At 40.9% G+C, this 20,696-nt stretch overlaps 1 protein-coding gene and 1 long non-coding RNA gene across 3 annotated transcripts in view; one reads left to right on the forward strand and one right to left on the reverse strand.

Moving 5' to 3' along the window:
• Trpm3 (transient receptor potential cation channel, subfamily M, member 3) overlaps window positions 1–20,696 on the forward strand; it is an 884,432-nt gene that overhangs the window by 549,750 nt on the left and 313,986 nt on the right. The gene's annotated exons all lie outside the window — the stretch shown is intronic.
• The window catches only part of LOC108349823 (uncharacterized), a 39,704-nt gene continuing 19,839 nt past the window's right edge, over window positions 832–20,696 (reverse strand). Inside the window, exon 3 of the long non-coding RNA XR_005494852.2 lies at window positions 832–2,096. This is a non-coding gene — a long non-coding RNA (uncharacterized LOC108349823). The remainder of the gene's footprint in view (window positions 2,097–20,696) is intronic.

Below are 20,696 nucleotides of genomic sequence, written 5' to 3' on the forward strand. Positions count from 1 at the left end.
CACACTGCTCTCAGTGAGTTGTAACATTAAAAAAATCAAATCTTGAATGTCCAGGACAGGGCTTGGAGATGGTTCAGTTTGTAAAGGGCTCGCCATGCAAATGTGAGCCTGTGTTCCATCCCCAGAACCCACAGGGGATACCTAGTGAACTGGTGACAGGTGTAATCTCAGTGCTGGGAAGGCAGAGGTAGGGACATTGGCCAGCCAGTCTAGCCTAATTGGTGAGTTCAAAACCAGTGAGAGACCATGTTTCAAGAGAGGTGGCTGGCCTTTCCAGAGAGTATGGCCTCCATCTCCGGGAGCACATATGCATGCATACACACATGTGCACATGCACACACCAACATGTACACATGTAGAAGTGAGTAAATTACACTTCAGACATTTGGCTTAATCCTGCTGTTTTAACTTTTTATCTACCCTTAAAGTTGCCTGTTCTACCTTCTTTGCAGCTCAAGTTCTTTTTTGTGTATGTGTGTGTATGTGTGTGCCTAGGCACATGTGTACATGTCAGAGGGCAATTGGAGGAGTTGGATTTTACACTGTCTGGGTTCTACCAACCAAACTCTGGGTTTTCAGCAAATACCTTCACCCAGTGAGCCACCTGGCTGGTCTTCAACTTCTCCTTTAAGATACCATCCATTTTTACTTTGGTTATTTCTACAGTCACATCTTAGAAGAATTACTGTTTGGGCTTGAAAGAGCCTTTTAAAAGTTTCCAGAGACCTCCTAGTGCTTACCTCCCTAGAATCTAGCAGACGGGTGACACCAGTTTAACCTGACCCTCTCCATTTCTGATCTTATACCTCCTCCTCCTCCTCCTCCTCCTCCACAGCACTCCCCCTCCTCTCCTGCCCCCTCCTCTTCCTCTTCCTCTTCCTCTTCCTCTTCCTCTTCCTCTTCCTCTTCCTCCTCTAGCCCAGGTTGATTCTGGATCCTTCAGCTTCCTCCTCTCATAAGCTTATCAACAGAAAATGAGGTCCATGGCCACCACCAACCTATGTTACACTTTCTTCTGTCACTCTTCATGTCTTTTCTGTGGTTGGTGGAAACTTAAAAAAATTCCCGCTTCTTGCATTAAGAGTCTTTGCATAAGATGATTGGTGCCTCACGCTCTTCCACAAAATACTGTCATAGGAAGGAAAGTTCAGCAGAAGGAAAGGATTAAGTTGTTGAGGAAAAGTCCTTATCTCATTTTGCTCTAGTGTCAGCCGTACTCACTGTTGATTTGAGACCACGGAAGTCAGGATTGTGAAATAAGAGAGGACCCCCCCCCATCAGAATCCAGGTCCTACTGGAGAGCATGATTCAGCCTCCACTTTCATCCCCTTAGAGGTGGGTGTCCTTTAGATGACAAAGGTTCATTTGTCACTTTCATGCTTTCCAGATATTTGAAAGTGCTGTGGCTTCTGTATAAGGCTGGAAAAGCTGTCTGTACCACATGCTGCTGTTCTTCAGAGACATTTAGTAGATGCTATTGAGAGAAAAGAGAATAAAGCGCTGGGTAAACGATGCCATCCCCTCCGTTTACGCTGCTTTGTGGAAATTTTACTACAGGCACTTCAGTCGCTTCCATGAGACATTCACTGTTATTTCTGGTTTCCAAACAAAGGATTAAAGAACTTTTAATTAAGTAGTTTGAGAAGTGCTGGCATATACAGAATGAAAGGGCTTTCTCTAGTGGCGAGACTATGATGTTCAATATGGTGATGCCCCTTGGTATCTGTAGAAAGCAGCAGTCAGTCAGTTGTTTAACTCTACAACCCTTTGAACCATTACCTTGCAGAAACAGTGCACTGGAAGAAGTGGACTCAGGACAGGTTGCTCCAGAATGTGGTCCACTAATAAGTGTACAGATTCAAGTGATGGGCTGCATAAGCAATCATGGATGAGACCTATATCTAATTGTCAAATTGCTACTGATGACCTGGAAGTGGTCCTTCAGGTTAACAGGCATCTTGCCAGGTACCTTCAAACCTGCCAAAGCAGGTGACATTTTGCTTGTCTGTCTCTTTAAACCGTTCCAAGAGTGAGGTGGGCATGGCGGAGATTGACATTACTCTGAGGACATTTCCAGCATAAGACCACTTTGCATTCTAAAATATAAACAGGAGAGGAGAAAGGCTTCTTTCACATTAGAGAATATTAAAAACAGAACACTGGAGACTGGAGAGATGTCTCAGTGGTTAGGACCATTTGCTGCTCTTAAAGGGGATTCAGGTTCAGTTCCCAACACCCACATAGTGACTCAGAACCATCTACAACCCCAGTGCCAGGGGATCCAGTGCCCTCTTCTGACTTCTGTGGAACTGCACCAGCAGACAAAAGAGTCATGCATATAACATCAAATAAATCTAAAAAAAAAAAAAAAATTAAAACTCTTCAGTGAAAAGGCAGACCATTAATGGTGTTCTAAACAATGTTTTTCAGTTACTAGAAGTTTATGTAACTCCTTTTGAAAAGAAAGTGTTCTGCATGACCACCTGGCCTTCTCAGAATGTGCTAAATCCAGTATAGCGCCTCCCTGGAGCCTCTTACCTTGGAACCCTTGAGAACTGTATGGAACCACAGCCAGGCTGCACCAGGCCTATCATGGCAGCCTCAGAGGGCTCAGCAGGCTCTGATTTCTGAAGGAAAGCCTCCTTTCTGTCTTCCTCTAAGATTCTTTGTTTTTAATCCCTCTTCTCCAGACCTTTCCTGGAGCTGCTTCCACATTCAAATCACAGGAATGACCTAGAGTGAGTGCCTGACTGGAGGAGCTATAACTAAAAATAAGTTAACCTCTTAAGATTGTTTTTCCTTAAAGGGCAAGTGTTCAGTCAGTAAATATGATTTTTGAGGCTTCCTTTTAGGAGAGTTGGATTTCTAAGAGAAAAAGAGGGTATCCCTATATTTTTATTCATTTAATAACTTAATTAATTTAATAACCAATTAAAAATATAATAATTAAAACCTCTGAGAATTTAAATCTTTTCCCAATTCTACACTTCCGGGGAGACAGCGTCTCATTCTTTGTTTCCTTGATTGTGTGTAATGTGAGCTTGTCTGTCAAGTCCGCCTACATCTGCTTGGTGTGAACCTACATAGGAGAAACCTGTTAGGTGCAAGTCATACACCCCAGACTATGACAAAGACAAGCCCGGCTCTTGATATCTATGGTTTTCTGTGATCACGCCAGTATTTCCTCTTCAGAATTTCACTTTTACGTTGTCTCTAGAGTAACTAACCTCAGGGGAAAGGCATGCTGCTTCCCTTTCAGTTCCTTGTTAAGAATGTGCTGAGTCCTAACTGCAATCTTTTCCTTCCGTTTTACTGCAGCTTCTTTTATTTTGATAACCCCCCGCCCCGAAAACACTTTTAACAGAAAGGGGGGCTTTTCTTTTAAGGCAGTGGCATGAAAAGGTGCAGAATGCAAGCTCAGGGTGCCAGCGTGGCATTCCACAGGACCCGGCTAATCCTCACAACCAAACATGCCACTCATCTACGTCTTCATGTCCCCATTCTCTCTGAACAGGCAGAAAAATCCAGATCTTTGTTTCAAGTGCAAAGCCCTGCTGCTGGGCCAGCTTTGTGTAATTCCTCAGCACATTGTCTGTGCCTAGTGGCCTGGGAAAAAAAAAGAGGTCCATTATATCTGAAAATGTTAATGTTTCAACACAGGAAATGATGGTAAGCTTCCAACTAACAGGGCTCATCTCTCCTTTGTGCTGGATCTGGTTTCTGAATTCCTTCCTGGGAAAGGGTTCCGCTGTGATTTTTCTCTTGCCAGCTAAATAGATAACATCTTTACATCCCCTGTCCACTTTGCTTTCCCTTCTACATTTCCAGAAAGACACACAGGGCCTTGTATTGGTACTCTGAATACTAGTGACAGACACTTTACCAGGCTGGAAGCTGGAGCCATGGGACGGGAGGGGCTAGGAAAGATCGGCCACAGGCTTTGGTCCTGTGAGCTTCCGCAGCATCTAAGGTTTACAGCATCTAAGGTTTGTAGCCAACAACCTTCCCCCATCACCCCCAACATTGTTAAGATCAAGTTACCTCCACACAGGATGGACTAGATGACAGGAGCTGTGACTTATGCATGAAGGATCCCAGGTATCTGTTGCTATACCCAGAGCAAAATAGACCCTCAAAACAAAAATCTTTTATTTTTCTCATCATAGTATTTCATGAAAAAAAACTAAAACTCAGTTGCCATGATGACTACTCAAAGTGACAGATGACAACCAAAACCAAAATGGCTGACTTGGCTCCTACAACTACAATGGTTTTCTTTCCTGGTCAAAATCCAATCCCTCATTCAGCTTCCCCATGTAAAGATGTGTTCTTTCAGAATGACTTATCCCAAGAAGCTCCTGCTCAGTGGCAGCATCTGCTGAACAGAGTCTGACACTGAGGAAATGAGGCTTCCCAGACTTTGAGTATAGCGATGGCAACCATAGACATTGTTCTAAGTGTGGAATGTGGCTAGGTGAAAGTTCAAACCCTAGGCATGCTGGATGAGCACTGGGACCTACCAGTTTCTCCTCATCAGTACCTTAGACACCTCAGATCTTGTCCAGCCTCACCATTATTTGGTTTCTGTGCTATGAGTTTGCCTCTTGATCCAACTCAACAGGTTGGAATCAGCAGCCACAGTGAAAGAAAATTACATGCATATGGTTGTGTTCTGTGTGTTGTTAAAGAGATATTCAGTGTTGACCTTCTCATTGTGTGTGTCCCTTGCCTTCAGTCACCAAAAAAAAAAGAATGTCTGTGCAGAAAGCTTGTTCTATGTGACTTGGCTATGCAGCCAGCACACATGTGTCATTACCTACAGGTGGGACAGTGACAAACACCAACTGTGTTTGCACTACAAAACACTTCCGTGTGTATATAGGCTCCTTCAAACTGTGAACCACCCTCTGGGTAGTTAACTAGTTATTAAAACCTGAAATTAATCACCTGGAAGCAAGCAACTCCTCCTCTCTCTGTTTGCACCATCAGGTATCATCCAAATATTACCACTCCAATTTTTTTAACTTTTCAAATTTAATAATTATTAACAGCTTCCCTGCTGGTTGTTCATCTCCCGTCATAAACTAGTCTCCTCTCCCTCCTTCCTCCTCCTCCTTATTCCTCATTTTAAAATGCTTATCTTATATCTGACAATTACTATTGAATTTATTCTGGATATAAAATAAAATTTTCTATGTGTAATTCCTTCACACTACAAACTCTATAAATTTTCTCTTTGAAAAATATATGCTTATTCTTCAAGAGTTTTATACATTCACACAACATATTTTTATCATAATCACTCCCTACTCTCACCACTAACTCTTCTTAGATCATCCTAACTCCAAAAGAACTTCCTGTTTTCTTCTTCTTCCTCCTCTTCCTCTTCCTCCTCCTCCTTCTTCTCATCTTCTCCTCCTCCTCCTCCTCCTCCACCTCCTCCTCCTCCTCCTCCTCCTCCTCCTCCTCCTCCTCCTCCTCCTCCTCCTCTTCTTCTTCTTCTTCTTCTTCTTCTTCTTCTTCTTCTTCTTCTTCTTCTTCTTCTTCTTCTTCTTCTTCTTCTTCTTCTTCTTCTCCTTCTTGCTGTTATTTAATCTTTTCCCCAATCCATTTTCTGTCCCTTCTACCATTTCTCTCCCCACTTATGAACAAAATGTTCCTAACTAAAATCAAATTTATGTTACCCCACTTAAATTCAAAGCTAATGGGCTTGGTGGCACACACCTTTAATCCAAGCAGTTAGGAGAAAAAGGAGACTGTGAATTTGAGGCCAGTCTGGTCTGTATAGTGAGTTCCAGGCTACCTGGGCTACATAGTGAGACCCCATCTCAAAAGAAAAAATAAATCAAACAAACGAAAGTTGAATGTTATATCTTAATAAGTTTACTCATCGAAGGGGAATCTTTGGGCTATATGCAAGAGTCCAGAACTTTCTGCTTCATATTAATGTCTGTCCTTCCATCTTAATTCATTCCAGGGACTGACCTGGGTACTAAGTCCCTAGTATTAATTAAATGGTGTAGCAATTACCTGTAAAGGTAGCATATCTTCATAAACTGTAAGTTGTCTCTAGATCCCTGATAGTATCAAATGCAATATAAAGTTAGTAGAGGCTATTAGCATGAACTATTTTTTTCCTAAACATGCTTAAAAGAAGCCATTAATCTACAGTGAGCTACAGGGAGTTAAATGATCAACATAGTGTTGGGCTCTGATTTGTGTTATCACAGACACACCTAACATGCCAGTCCAATGAGCAGTTTTCCCTAATTCCCGGTGGTATGTGAGACCTCCACCCTGATTCTTCTTTCCTTTGTATGTTGCTTTCATTTGGGGCTATGTGGTTCCTCCTAGAACATGATATAAATAGCTTACAATGAAAAGGGGATATTAAAGCAAACCAATTGATGATTTATGTTGAAGACAAATGTGAAAAATCACTCTCTGTATCCTACTGGGCAAATGATAAAAAATGGTTTTAGAAGCCTTTTCTGAACCTCAAAGTCATGTGCTTTACAGTGTCTCAACCCAGCAGGAAAATACTGCTCTTTTGAAAGTATTGTGAGGGCCTGCCCAGGTGAGACCAAGCTCACCTTCATGATCACTGGCCTTTCTGACCCTCTGTCAGTTCCATGAAATGGAAACCAAGGACTAGGGCAGGCCATTGCCATGATTTAAGGTGAAATCACAAGTCCTGCCCTCCATCAGGGGGTGGAGTGTCACCGGGAGAAAAGTAAAGACAATAAAGGTTGACCCCAGTGAATGGACTGCTCATACTACAGGTAATGCAATGTGTTCTACAGGATGCACTGATACTCCTGGTTGGATGTTATAGCTTACTGTGTGTGCTTCTTGAAGTGAGCATTTGGTCACTAATGCTCTGGTCCATTTTCAGCTCTTATTCTTAGTTGTGTACTGAATTCCCAATGATTATTTGTTCTTTTTCTTTAAATGCTTAATGTCTGTAAAGAAGTCTTTAAAAGAAGGGCCTCTGTTTGTGCCTCTTTCACGTGCTTTTCTAGAGATTTATTCATTAACTTTTAATACGTTTGATCACATCTCTTTGATCAAAGCTGTGACCACTAAACTTGGAACTTAATTTCTTTTTCTATAAATTTACTTTAAATGTCCTTCCAAACCTAAACTTATCTTAAGTATTTCTGTCCAAGCAAGCAAAATAGATGGAGAAGTTATTCTGAGACTTGTCAAGGAAATTCAGGGTATAATAATGCAGTAAAATAACTAAATTTCATCTCATCAAGTGTGTTTGTCTCACCGTTGACTAATTCATTTACTCATTCATTCATCAAACCTTAGATATTGCTTTTACAATCATGATGCTAAGTACTATGTGTACACTGATGAATCAGTGCGTGTCCCTAATCCAAATGACTTCATAGTCTAGAAGACTGAATGCAAATAGAGAGGTGCATAAGGTGAACACTTTCCTGTGGTCTAAGCATTCTTGGGACACAAAGCAATAAGCAGCGACCCTGAGGACCAAGGTAAAAGCCTTATAGATGACATCATGATTAGGTTGAGTCTTCCAAGACAGCAGATCATAAGAAGCTAAAAGAGACCAAAGAAGCATCTGAGGCCACAGACAGAGCAGAGCCAACTGGGTAGCTTTGGGAGTGACCAGTGGTTCTGTGCTCATGTGAGGATGAGGAAGAGACTCAATAGGAGGAGAGTAAGAATATGATTTTAAAAGATGGCCTGGACACCATAGGAAAGTTAGACAAAAACTCTTAGGAAATGGGGGACAGCTAGAGGAGATGATTAGTTTTGCCCACAATAAAACAAACAGATATAAAAACGATCTTAATAAAATAAATGAAAGGGCTTCTTCCAGGAGTGGCAAATCATCTTTACAACCATAGTCAGGGTGGTGATGGGCTTGTCCCCCTACCAAAAAAGGTATCTCTTTTCCTCTTTTCCTTTTGGTTTGCCCTATTGCTTCAGGTTCTGGCTTCAGCAGCCCTGCTGTCCTGCTCCTCCCCCAACCCCTATACGTCTCAGGTTCTCTGAACACGTAAATTCTGGTCCAGACAGCTATTCTCTTGCTGTGACACACTCCTGTTACCGCTGCAGTTTAATATAGGCAGTATGCTTGCCAGCTAAAAAAAGTCTCCCTCCCAAACGTGGCCATCTGAACCCCCTTCTTTCACAAAGAGGTTCAAATTAGAGAGGCTTGCTCAGTTCCTGGTTTACAAAGTTAGTGGTGTCTTAAGATGCCTTTCAAACTAAAAGTAGCAGAAAGCCATAGTCTTTTTTTTAAAAAAAAATGCACCTGTAATTTTAGGTTTGTAGGCTGCTGGCTGATAATTTAGGTTATAAATACTCAACAACTAATTTCAGAGTCACTCAGTGCATAGCACTTGTCAGGGCTTTTACTCCATCAGGGAATCCTCAGAACAAAGCCAAATCAAGGAAAGGAAGTAAAGATGCTTTGTTTTGCCATAAACTGTTGGTTATCTGTGACCTGATAGACAACTTTAGCCCTGGTGTAATTTGCCCATCTGGCCCTCCTTGAATTTCAACTACAAATGTCCTTAATGGCCAGTGAGTTGACGCAGAGCAGTAAAGAGAATTTTCTCTTATATTAACTGGCATAATTTAGGAACTATTGTTTCCTTAATCTTTCAAGCCATTAGCATACTGTGTTTCTGTTCTCTATTAAATGAAATAATTTCCCTTTCCCAGTTGGGGACATTTAACTACAGACTTCTTATCATTTTTATAAGAACTGTCCTCTGGGAAAACTCAGCCTAGATTTTGTGAAGATTTTAACACTGTCCAATCCAATTAAGAATTTTTTTCAATGTGATTGCTAGGAAATCAGGGTTCAGCTACAGCTCCATATACACTATCTTTTGTGATCTTCAGTTTTTACACCTATCAAGATAATTTCTTGATGTCCTGCTGTTCTGATAGTAGACAGTACTTTATGCCACAATGACAAATAGAAAACTTGCAAACTACAGAAATTCTTCTCATAAGGCATACATCTCCTGATTTGGGCATTACTTCACACCGAACTCACTATTGTTACTTGCTATTAGCAATCCTACCCAGCTGTGAATATTATGAGCTCTAATAACGACTGGCCTGGCAAAATATGTTCATGTAGTAGTGGTGCAAAGGTTATGGGAGTAACCAAACACTTTCAGCCTTGATGTAAAGACTATTCCACAAGAGAAAGATCATGTGTGGTACCATTAACCAAAATCCCATGACTGGCTAGGTCATGTAAGCCCTAGAGAAGAACCTAATACTGCCATTTTGGTAAAAGATAAAAGAATGTGGAGTGCTTAATTCTAAATATGGCATTTGTATCGCATCTCCTCTCTCCCCTGAAGGGACAGGGATCACTGTAGAAAAGGAGGCTGAAAGAAAAGAAACATTATTTGCCAGGCATGATAGAGCTGTTGCATACATAAACTCACAAAGGACATTGCACACACACACAGACATGACGAGATCAAGCCCAACAAAGGCCAACATGAAAAGGGAAGGAGCTGATGAAGTCCCACCTAAACTGAGAAGCTATTGGCAACGGATGGGAGGCAGAGTAAATTTTCTTCTGGAAGGCAGTCCACATCCATGTATATGCAGGCAGCATTAAGTGAACTCCATAGATTTATTTATTCATTTATTTATTTTTAGAAAAGAACTTATGAAGTTGGGAGGCAAAGTGGTAAGGGAATAGGGGAGAATTGAAGAGGAGAGAAAGGAAGGATTTAATTAAAATATATTATATGCGTGTTTGACGCTCTCAATAAGGAAAGATTCCCGCCTGATCCAACTGAATGTGGCAACATAATAAAGAGAATGGAGTATTATTGGTGAATGCTAAAAAGCCTTATTGCCCCGTGGACATCTGTTGTTATTAAACTATTTTTGTTTCATTTGATATTGAGCATGTGCATCTCTGAGATGTGATTAGCATTTCATTGTGTCTAAGGATTTCTCATTTCATTGTGTGGGAACTTTTGAACATAATAGTTGCAGTTGATTATAAACTGTATAATAAAGCATTATGTATACTAGTCACTTTTTTAGGTAGAATAGTAGACATGACTTCTCCCATGTGGCTGCATTTCGAACCCTATATTCATATTCTCCAAGTGTCTGTGTGATCAGTTATCAACTATCTATATTGTTGATCATTTTGTTCCTTGAGGTCATCTCTTGTCTTTCTGGGTCATTTGACTAGAGAAGAAGTTTATAAAAGAGGCTATTTTCCCTCTGTGATGAACTTTCACTAGAATCACCTCCACTTATAGCCCCTGTTCCCTGATTCTTCATTTAGAGTTATCTAATATCTGGGTCTCCCTAGTTAAATTTGTTGTCTTCCAGATGTATTCCCAATAAGACATCCTTGGTATTTTTGGCTTACATAGAGTATTTGACTGTTTACCTCAAATATTTGATAGAGTCACTGAAAAAAGAATATTTGCTAAAAGATATAGCAAGTAACTATGTGGAAACTACCATATGTTCATGCATCCAGGAGCCTTTCTATAATCTATATATTTTAGGATATGGAAATTATCACAAGTCATCTGTGATTGGTTCCTCATATTAGACAATTCTAATGGTGATATCAGGCATGAAAGAAAATTAGGGATTCTGTGACTGTATTAATGATCTTACTTCATTCGAAAAGTCTAAATAGTTATAGCATCTATGTTAGTTTTAGCATCTCTGTGTCCAAATTCCTAAGAAACAACATAAAGATTTATTTCAGCTCACATGTCCAAAGGAGTTTGTTAATGATTTCCTAACCAGAACATTACAGTAATGGGAGTGTGCGAAAAATGAAGCTTCTACCTCATGCCAGACAGTAAACAGAGAGCGAGGATGCAGATCTAACCTTCAAAGGCATGCCTCCTGTAATCTACTTTCTCCAGCTAACCTGAGCCTTTCCAGAACCTCTCTAAATAGCTTCATCATCTGGCAAGAAAAAAACATGATCCATACTGTGTGCCTCTATGTTCTTCACACAGTGCAGTGTAAGCCGTTTCACATGGAGTTGAATCTATTAGGATTGATCTAGCTAGTCCTGTCCAATTATAGAAAAAATTACACATTTTAAATGCGTTGCTAAACTGAAATATAAGGTACAAGTTTCTGTATACCTAAGAACCCTAAAGAATACAGAATGCAACTTAAGGCACCTTCAAAGATCAGCTGAGCCTAGTCTGGCATACAGAACTGTCACACTTGCGTTCTACTTGATACTTAGAAGAATGCTATCTTGTGCATTCTCCTTTGATGCTCACTGCAGCTAGAAGAGGAACTAAAGCCATTCTTGGGAGTACCCAGGATAGTCACCACACTAACAAATACAGTATGTCTGTTAAAAATGTTCTTTTCTTCCTCTATTCATTTTCAGGAATTAATCTCAGGGTCCTGGCACACACTGGATCCAGTTGTAATGAGCATAGCATTGAATGAAAGCTCTATGAAGACAGCTCTCCTGTAGCCTGTTAGAAGTAGGATTGTCAGAACACTACTGAGTTATGTAGCAAATGCCCAAGTGCTAGATCAGTGTTGGTAATATAATGATTTTTTATGACAGCCGGACACACATCTGAACCCTGAAAAAGTTGAATGTTATGCTCTTTGCTTTCATACATTCTGAAGTGTATATACCCCTGTACTCCATACTTTCATACAAGACCTTGTTAGTAACAACCCAAGTGCTAAAATGAGGCTAGTACTTGGTTGACATTGTTGGCATAAAGAATCATATACAGAATAAATGAATGGAAGAAAAATGATAGTAGTGTTTGGGGACTTTGTACTTAAGGCATAAATCTTCATCTATAAAAAGGTGTTTTACACATGTCAATGCTAAACGCAACAAGTGAGAGTACCCCATATAATGTTCCCCAATCTCCCAAACCCAGGAATCTATTCACCCTGTATCCCAGAACCAACTTCGGTGGACTTCTCACTGTCTAGCTTTCATTCCAACAGTCACACTGAAAATACTCATTTTTGTTTGCTCATGAAACAGTCTACAGTTTTATCTTGTAGACATATGCACCCTGCATTTGGTCACATGAAAACATCTTCATTTAGGAACCTCTCTGACTGGCTTTTAGCTATGTGACGAGATGAGTTACGGCACCTTTTCATCCTGTCTGTGCTATCTCTCAGCTAAAAATATCCCAAATAACATTCCCAGCTTCCAAACAGAATTCCCAAATTCCTGGATATCCCTAACCCAGTTCACCCTCCAGTATAGGATTGATCCCTTTCTGTGGGTAAAACCTTAAGCATATTATAAGTCCTGACATTTTCTAGTAGAATCCATTTGTGCTTACCTCTTTATAGTTTTCAACTTCTTTTGAAAGCACTGAGAGGCTTAAGATGCTTTGCATAAGACCTCTTTCAGTGTGCTAGGCTTTCTACAGGAGGAAAGAGAAAGGACCCTTTGATGTAAATCTTTTTTGATGTAATCCTTTTCTAATATTAATCTTATTCACTCAGTGTCAATCTTTAATTACTATTAGTCCTTTAATCTGCCCACGTGTGGGATTTGGGAGAAGGTATTTTACCTCCAAAGAAATGTGATTTTTCCAGGAGTTACTGTGTTCTCTTTCTAGTAGAACAGGGCATGACCTTTCCTGGTCTACAAGGTGTGCTTTCAACCACAAAGTAATCAAGATGATTCAGATGCCAAGAAGTGTATGCTGACAGGAGCCTGATATAGCCTGATATCCTGAGAGGCTCTGCCAGAGCCCGACAAATACAGAGGCAGATGCTCTCAGCCAACCATTGAACTGAATATGGGGTCCCCAGTGGAGGAGGTAGGGAAAGAATTGAAGTAGATGAAGGGGTTTGCAACCCCATAAGAAGAACAACAATATCAACCAGCCAGAGTCCCCAGAACTCTCCGGTACTAAACTACCATCCCAAGAGAACACAGGGATAGACCCATGGCTCCAGCTGCATATGTAGCAGAGAATGGCCTTGTTGGGCACCAGTGGGAAGAGAGGCCCTTGGTCCTGTTAAGGCTTGATGCCCCAGTGTAGGGTAATGTCAGAGAGGGGAGGTGGGACGGAGTGGGTGGGTGGTTGACAGAGCACCCTAATAGAAGCAGGGGGAGGGAGGATGGGATAACAAGTTTCTGTAGGGGAAACCGAGAAAGGGTATAACATTTAAAATGTAAATAAAAACTATCCAATAATAGAAAAAAGATATTACTAAAAATGTAAAACTATATGTGAAATACTATACATTTGTGGGTTACCATTGAAACATTTTTTATATTCAGATTATACTGTTTTTAATCTCAATTGCAGTAGCATCATGATTTATATTTCTATGTTGTTTCTCATTAATAAAAATATGAACTCTCACTTCATTGTAGTCTTCATTTGCTTAAACTTAACAAAAGCCCTTTGAAGCAGAGAGGACCATATTTCTATGGTTGAGAAAACTTTGGCTAATGCTATTTGAATGAATTGACAAGATTTCTTGTGACAATGCCAGTTCTCTAACCAAAGGTCCTGACACTGCTCACAGTAGTTCACCAAGTCAACTCCCCATCATGGTTATGTTGTCCTTCGAATTGGGAAGCCTCTGGGTATAATTTTGCGAGCAAATGCATCATGACTAACTTAAGCAATGCTTCCCCCAGTTATTGTTGGTAGTTGTCCACTTCAAGGGACTCAAGAGAAAATAGATCACTGTTAGCCTTTCAGACTGTGTTGTTGCAGATCATAGTATTTTGTGCCTATTTAAAACACCATCTTAGGCTAGGGATGTGTATCTAAGGGGTTGAGTACTTGCCTGCCGTCATGGATAAAGCCCTTGTCTCATTCCCCAGCACTGGTAAAAGAAAGAAGAAAGGAAGCAGGGACAGAGGAAGGGAAGAAGGAAGAAAGGAAGGAAGGGAGGAAGGAAGGAAGGAAGGAAGGAAGGAAGGAAGGAAGGGAGGGAGGGAGGGAGGGAGGGAAGGAGGGAGAGAGGGAGGGACGGAGGGAGGGAAGAAAAGAAGAAGAGAGAGAAGAAGGGAAGAAAGAAGGAAGGCAGCCAGGCAGACTTCTCAAGATACCTTCTCATGTTGTTGTGTACTAACAACTTTTACAAAGACACTAAGAGTTTTCTCAGTTTTTTCCTGTGCATGTTTGTTCACATAGAAATTGTGTACCCTTCCTAGACATCTTAGAGAAAGATAAGTGCCTACCAGAACACGAAGCCTATAAGATTCATTTTCCTTGAAGTGTTTTACATTCCATTACAAACGATAGGTAGCATCACAATCACTACTTTTCCCTCTAGGACCCAGTGTTCATTGAGAATCAGAATAGCTATTTCAATCAGAAACCTTTAGTCATATGCAGAAATGGTTTCTTAAAAGTGGTCTCAACTTCCGAAACATGAGAGATTCTTACAAATGCTTGCAGACTGCATTCATTTAACCCTTCTTCTTCTTCTTCTTCTTCTTCTTCTTCTTCTTCTTCTTCTTCTTCTTCTTCTTCTTCTTCTTCTTCTTCTTCTTCCTCCTCCTCCTCCTCCTCCTCCTCCTCCTCCTCCTCCTCCTCCTCCTCCTCCTCCTCCTCCTCCTCCTCCTCCTCCTCCTTCAATTAGATAGGGGTCTGTAAGTAAACACATATCTGCAAGCTGATGAAGCAACAGTATTAATTGGGGATTTTTGTTGTAATATCTAAAGCCTAAAAGAGTTCAATAATCAAAACCAATTGAGTTGAACTATGGTCATTTTTTAAAAGTTTGGCTAAAGAATATGAAGTTCTTCTGCTCACCCCCTACCCCATAGCCAGCTTAAACTATTCCCTAGAAAATATTCCTACATGACCTCAAAACTCAGAATCTGAGCTTTGATGTAAAGTGACAAGAAGTTTCAATCTAGGAAAATTACGCTATTTCTGTGTATTTTTGCCAACCTACAGGTATGCTGTGGTATTCTGACCACAGCAGAGGTTTCTTTCACTGGGGGTTGTTAGATATTGTTAATTCATCCCATTCTTGATACTGCGAGTACCCTGTGGCTATAAAACTACATTTTATAACCTATGAATAATTAATTTCCAATGCAGCCCTTCAGAGTTTCAGGACAGAGGTATAGAAACAGCGTGGGCAATTCATTCAGAGAGTCAAAATCTCAGATCTTGTTACTCATTTGTCTCTCTTCCTTTGTGGTCTTGGGCAAGCTTTTAACATTCTGAATCCGAAGTGTCTGTCTGGGATGTGAAGGCAAGTTTGCCTCCTATGGTTCTCGTTAAGACTGAATGAGAAGATACCTATCCCAGTGACTCATAGTAAATAACGTGCGTCCATCTTACATAGCCACTCGAGATGGGAAGATGCCTCACGGTCTGTGGTTCTGCTGAAGAGTTTTATTATAGAGCACTGAAAGCCGACACGTACACAAAGGCCTTTGACTCAAAAGCAGTTTCCACACCTCCCCTTCTCACCCATATTTCTGCTTATTGTTTTGACTCTTTTGCCACATTTTTAATGGTATTTAATTCTGTTTATAAATAGTAGCTTGCACATCCTCCTTTTTAGTGACACCAGTGGTTTTAAAGTAAAAGGTAGAGTTTCAAATATTTTTTCTTTTTTCTCCAGCAAGTCTCTTCTCCCTCCTCACCTTATCCCCAATATAGACTATGAAAACTGTCACTCAAATCACATTTATTTGTAATTTTTGCTCACTGCTAAGCCCAACTATGATATTATTAAATCTCTTCTCCCAAAGAATATTTCAGGCTGTATGTGCTTCAGTGTGTGTTGCTGCCTTTGTGTGTTGTGGGGTTGTTTCAGCACACTCCCACTCCTTCCACAGCTCTCAAGTCTCTGGCCCTGCACCTGTTGGTTCTCTGCTCTAGTGTAGAACTCCTGCAGGGGGACTGGTGTCACCACTGCCTGCTCTTCTGTGCTTTTGTAACTCCCCTCCACTCTGTCTGGGGCTTCATCGTCTGTTCTTTAAACATCTTCTTACCTCATATTGAGGAGATACATTTTCCAGTAGCTCCCTAGAGAAGCGTGAATATGCAGGCACATTTTGAAATAGGTCTTATTTTCACACTTATTTTAAAATTACTTGTATCTTTAATCCCAGCACTCTGGAGGGAGAGGCAGGTGATTCTATGAGTTTGAGGCAAGTCCGGTCTGCAAAGCAAGTTCCATCACAACCAGGGCTGTTACCCTGTCTCAAAAACAAACGACTGACTTGTGCTCATTATTTTAGGATACCCTCCTCATCTTCTACAAATCACTGCTCTTTGCTCTATTTATGAAACTGTTCCTCCCTCTAGAGCCTGGACAACTTCCTGACTCAGTTTTTGAAAGTCCTTCCATTTTATTCTTCTCCGTAGATCTACTTCACCATGGCAGGAAACACTGAGGGAGCCTCCAACTTGAACATTCATGTTCTACAATGCTCGATTTTTTTTCCTTAAATCAGTTTTGCTTTATTTTTTCTCTTATTACAGATCAAATGTGGGGCCTCATGCATACTAGGCAAGCCCATTACTGTCACCAACACACATCCTGAGCCCAAACACCAGGGTTTCACTCTTTCCAACCCTTTCTACCCCCAAACCTTCAGTGTTGATTCTTTAATATTTTATTATTTTGCTTTGTATTTTCTCCTTGTTCAATTTTTAGTGATCTTGTCATCTGGTACTTCTGTTAGCTTCCCTATCCCTCCATCCCTCCATCCTTCCATCCCTCCATCCCTCCACCCCTCCATCCCTCTCTCTGTCCCTCCATCCCTCTATTCCTCCATCCCTTTATCCCTCACTTTCTCTCTCTCTCTCCTTTTTTCTTACCTTACTACTTAAATTCCTAGGACTACTTCATATTTTGGAAATGACCTTTGTTCTTACAGACTCGCATCCTCCTTGCCTGGTCTTAAACCTTCAGAGTCTTTATTGTTACCTTTTTCACTGCTCTGCGTACTGCTAGTTTTGATGACGCCAATCATTCATAGAAAGAAGGATCCCTCATTCCTGATGAGACCTAAAATGTAAATGGTGAATCCTTTGTCCTCACATAATATTTATTGCCAGGTGATCTTTTCCATGAATATGCAACACATTATTAGGAGGCCCACAAATGCAAGATAATTGGGTCACTGTTTGCTGCTCTTTTGTATTTCCAGAGTCAACCATCCAATGTCTGTGTGAAGAGGTCTTTACAGTTGGGTTGTGGGACACAAAGGAGTCATGGGAAGGATAGTCTTTTCCAAACTCTAAGAGGGGCATTTTCCTGGTTTTGTGAGATTGAGAAAGGAAAAAAATTGGTTGCGTCTCTTAAAGAACATCCCATATGAATTTAGCCCTACCCCTCCATCAATTCTCCAACCTTCAAAACTATCTGATGCCTCTGTTCCTAGGCCTATGGGAGTGCAGTGCAGGGGTCAGCAGGTCAACTTCCTGTTTCTAGGCCTCTGGGAGTGCAGTGTAGGGGTCAGCAGGTCAACTTCCTGTTCCTAGGCTTCTGGGAGTGCAGTGTAGGGGTCAGCTAGTCAGCTTGTTTTATCCTGGCCAGTGCTTTCCCATCCAGTACCTCAGCTTTGCCTTCTCCAGTCAACCATACTACTTCTCCTATTCATTCATTACAAAGCTTCCTGAAAGCTTGCTGGAATCCCTCATGTGTTCAGGCCTTCTCTCCTGTGATCTTGTCCTGAAGCTCACATCTTTTTGTTGGGTTTTGCTGTTTTATTGTCAATTTACGAGAATACTTAAAAAGAAGCAGGATATACATAAACATTTAATTGTCCATGTTTCATCGGAAGTGCTAACAAATCTCAGAGCCCTTCTTTTCCTAGAATGGGCATCACATCAAATCTAAACTAGGCAAAGGTTATCAAGAAGTATACTACACTCCATTTCTCTTCTCAACACAACCCAGAAGTCATCCATGGCACTGCTGAGCTAAAGTAGACAGGCGGTAACAATGAATTTTCACTGTCTCAAAAAGAATATGAAACAGATCTCTCTGTACTACCATCACTAAAATATGTGTGTGGGGGGTGTTGGAATTCAGTATATATTAACAATGGAAGTAAGGTGATAAGTAAATGTTGCAAGCAAGACATGTATCTGTCAATAACAAAAATATTCATAAGTAAATCGATAATAAATAAAATATAAACATTTCTAAAAATATCTCAGAGCACATCTAATATCGGATAATTTCCAATTTTACCTTATTATCTAGGAATTTTTGTGAATTAAATATCTACTCTGAAAAATAAGAGCCAAAGATGCTCCCAGCACCTAGTAATCAAACAAAAAAAATAGTAAATAGAGTTCATTAAGTTCACAGTGTTAGTTGCCTACTGTGTGCTGTGGAGTTACGGTGGGACACAGCAAATTCCAAAGGCAATCGTCCACAGTCAGCTGCAGGTGCATGCTTACAGTGACCTGGGAGTAGCCAAATCCAGTTAATATGCCTCCTTAGTTCTATGGAGCATGCTACAATCCGTGCCAGATGAAATTAAAGAATGGTTCAAGAGGCAGCCTGTAGAGCTTTGAAGATATCCGTGGGAACTGGGCTGCTTGGCTCTTCATTACTGTTGTAATAGATTAGCAGTGACAGTGGTTTGAGAAAAAAAAAAGAGCACCTCATCATTCTGGTCCAGTTGACCAATTAGAGCATTCACACTTGTCATACCACAGTTACACAACTGTTGACATTATTTTTCCGAATATGACTAATGACTTGGGGAGAAAGATGAAGCACTCTGCGGACTCTAAATATCTCTCCTTTGTCCAAATTAAAGTCTTCAGAAGTAGGAGAATACCTGTGTCCATTGATAATTGAAACAGAATAAACCACTCTCTTGAGCTGAAGAACAGAGTTGATATTGATATTTAATGTGTAAAGAACCCCAGATACCCTGAGGTACAAGAAAACACAAGATCTGTGTGGACATTCTCCACAACTAAGCACAGATAGAAAGAATAGCAACTGCTCTAACAGGAAACAAGTAGATGTATGCTAGCAATCTACTCTCACTCCAGTAAAGAAGGAGCCTGTTGCTAGAGCCACTCACCACCACGCCACCAGCAGCTTACCATAAAACCTTACCTACTTGATTTTTATTTCCTGTGCTTTCCAATAAGCTCTGAAAGTGAAGAAGAAGAAAGCAGCCTAAGATTTAGGCAGATTTTGTGTATGTGGCTTAAAATGACTATGTTGCCTCAGTAGAAGGTGATATCCAGGTGCTAATAGGCATCATTCCTGGGAACTCTAAGGGAAGTCCGCTCACTCTCTACCCGTGGTGGCTGTTTGTCTACCTCTTAGAGCTCATGCCATGTTCTTCTGGCTGTTTGTCTCTGTCCACAAGTCTCTGGATAAAGGCAGTAGTCGCATTCTACTGGATCTTTCTCACTGCTTCTTTGTAACTAGATTATAGCTGTCTGCCCTTTTGCATATACATTCTCATTTGAGGCATAGACCAGAACACTCAGGCATGAAATTAGAGAAACGATTCAACCCATAATAAGTATAAATGTTAAATACAGATATTTTAGCATTTTAGAGGTACTAGAATGTTTTTAGTTCCACACACAAGGCTGTATTCAGGGGACACAATGACGCACTAGTCTCAGAGACACCAAGGGGGGAAGCAGTTGTGGAACCCTGAATTTGATGGGAAGCTAAGAAAGTAAAGACACATTGCCATTCAGAAGCAAAGCACAGTCATGTGTTTTTAATGAATATAAGAATTTCTGTCCTAGGGCAATTTTCTCTGCCATCAATGGAAACCATTAAGGCAGAAGATGAACACATTTCACTACAAATTAATTTTATTTGTACTCCAAAATCCCGGATAACACCCTGTGGTGGTTAGTTTTTTTGTCAACGTGACACAAGCTAGAGTCATCCGGGAAGAGGGAGGCTCAATTGAGAAAATGATCCCATCAGAATGGCCTGGAGACAAGTCTGCAGAGTGTTTCCTTGATTAATGATTGATGTGGGTGGCCCTGGGGCCTATGAGAAAGCAAACCAAATAATCTATGAAAAACAAGCCAGTAAGCAGCATTCCTCTATGGCCTCAAAAAGTTTCTGCCTCCAGGGTCCTGCCCTGACTCAGCCCACCCCCCACCCCCCTCAGTGTCTCTCTCTTTCTCTCCCTCAGTCCTTCTCTCCCTCCTTTTTTACCTCTCTCCCCTCCTCTATCTTCCTCACACACGTTCTCTCTCTCTCTCTCTCTCTCTCTCTCTCTCTCTCTCTCTCTCTGTGTGTGTGTGTGTGTGTGTGTGTGTGTGTGTGTGTGTGTGTGTTTGTGTGTGTGTGTGTGCACTCGCGCTCTCTTACATACTACCTGCCCTTAGGGCCTCTCTTTAGATAACCTTAAAAGGGGTAGACTAAATAGTTTGGAACTAAGCTCCCAAACCCCCACTTATTCTTGAAATCTGAGGCATTCATGAGACTCTGAATTCACCACAATTTGTTACAAAAAAAACCCTTTGCGGCTTGAAAATGACAGTAGAATTTCCCCTCTAATGACAGATATAAAGGCTTAGAAGGCAGTTCAATGCTATGCCCACTTAGTGAGGAAATGGTCATAAGTTCAATCGTCCAATTCTATGGTCTCATTCTTGGATTGTTAACTGGGCTTACAGTACCTAGCAAGGGTTTCCTCCCATAGTACAGGTCCCAAATCCAGTCCGTGTGTACTTGCTACCCCAAGAGTCATGTTA

Source organism: Rattus norvegicus, chromosome 1, assembly GCF_036323735.1.
Source record: "Rattus norvegicus strain BN/NHsdMcwi chromosome 1, GRCr8, whole genome shotgun sequence".
NCBI lineage: Eukaryota > Metazoa > Chordata > Mammalia > Rodentia > Muridae > Rattus > Rattus norvegicus.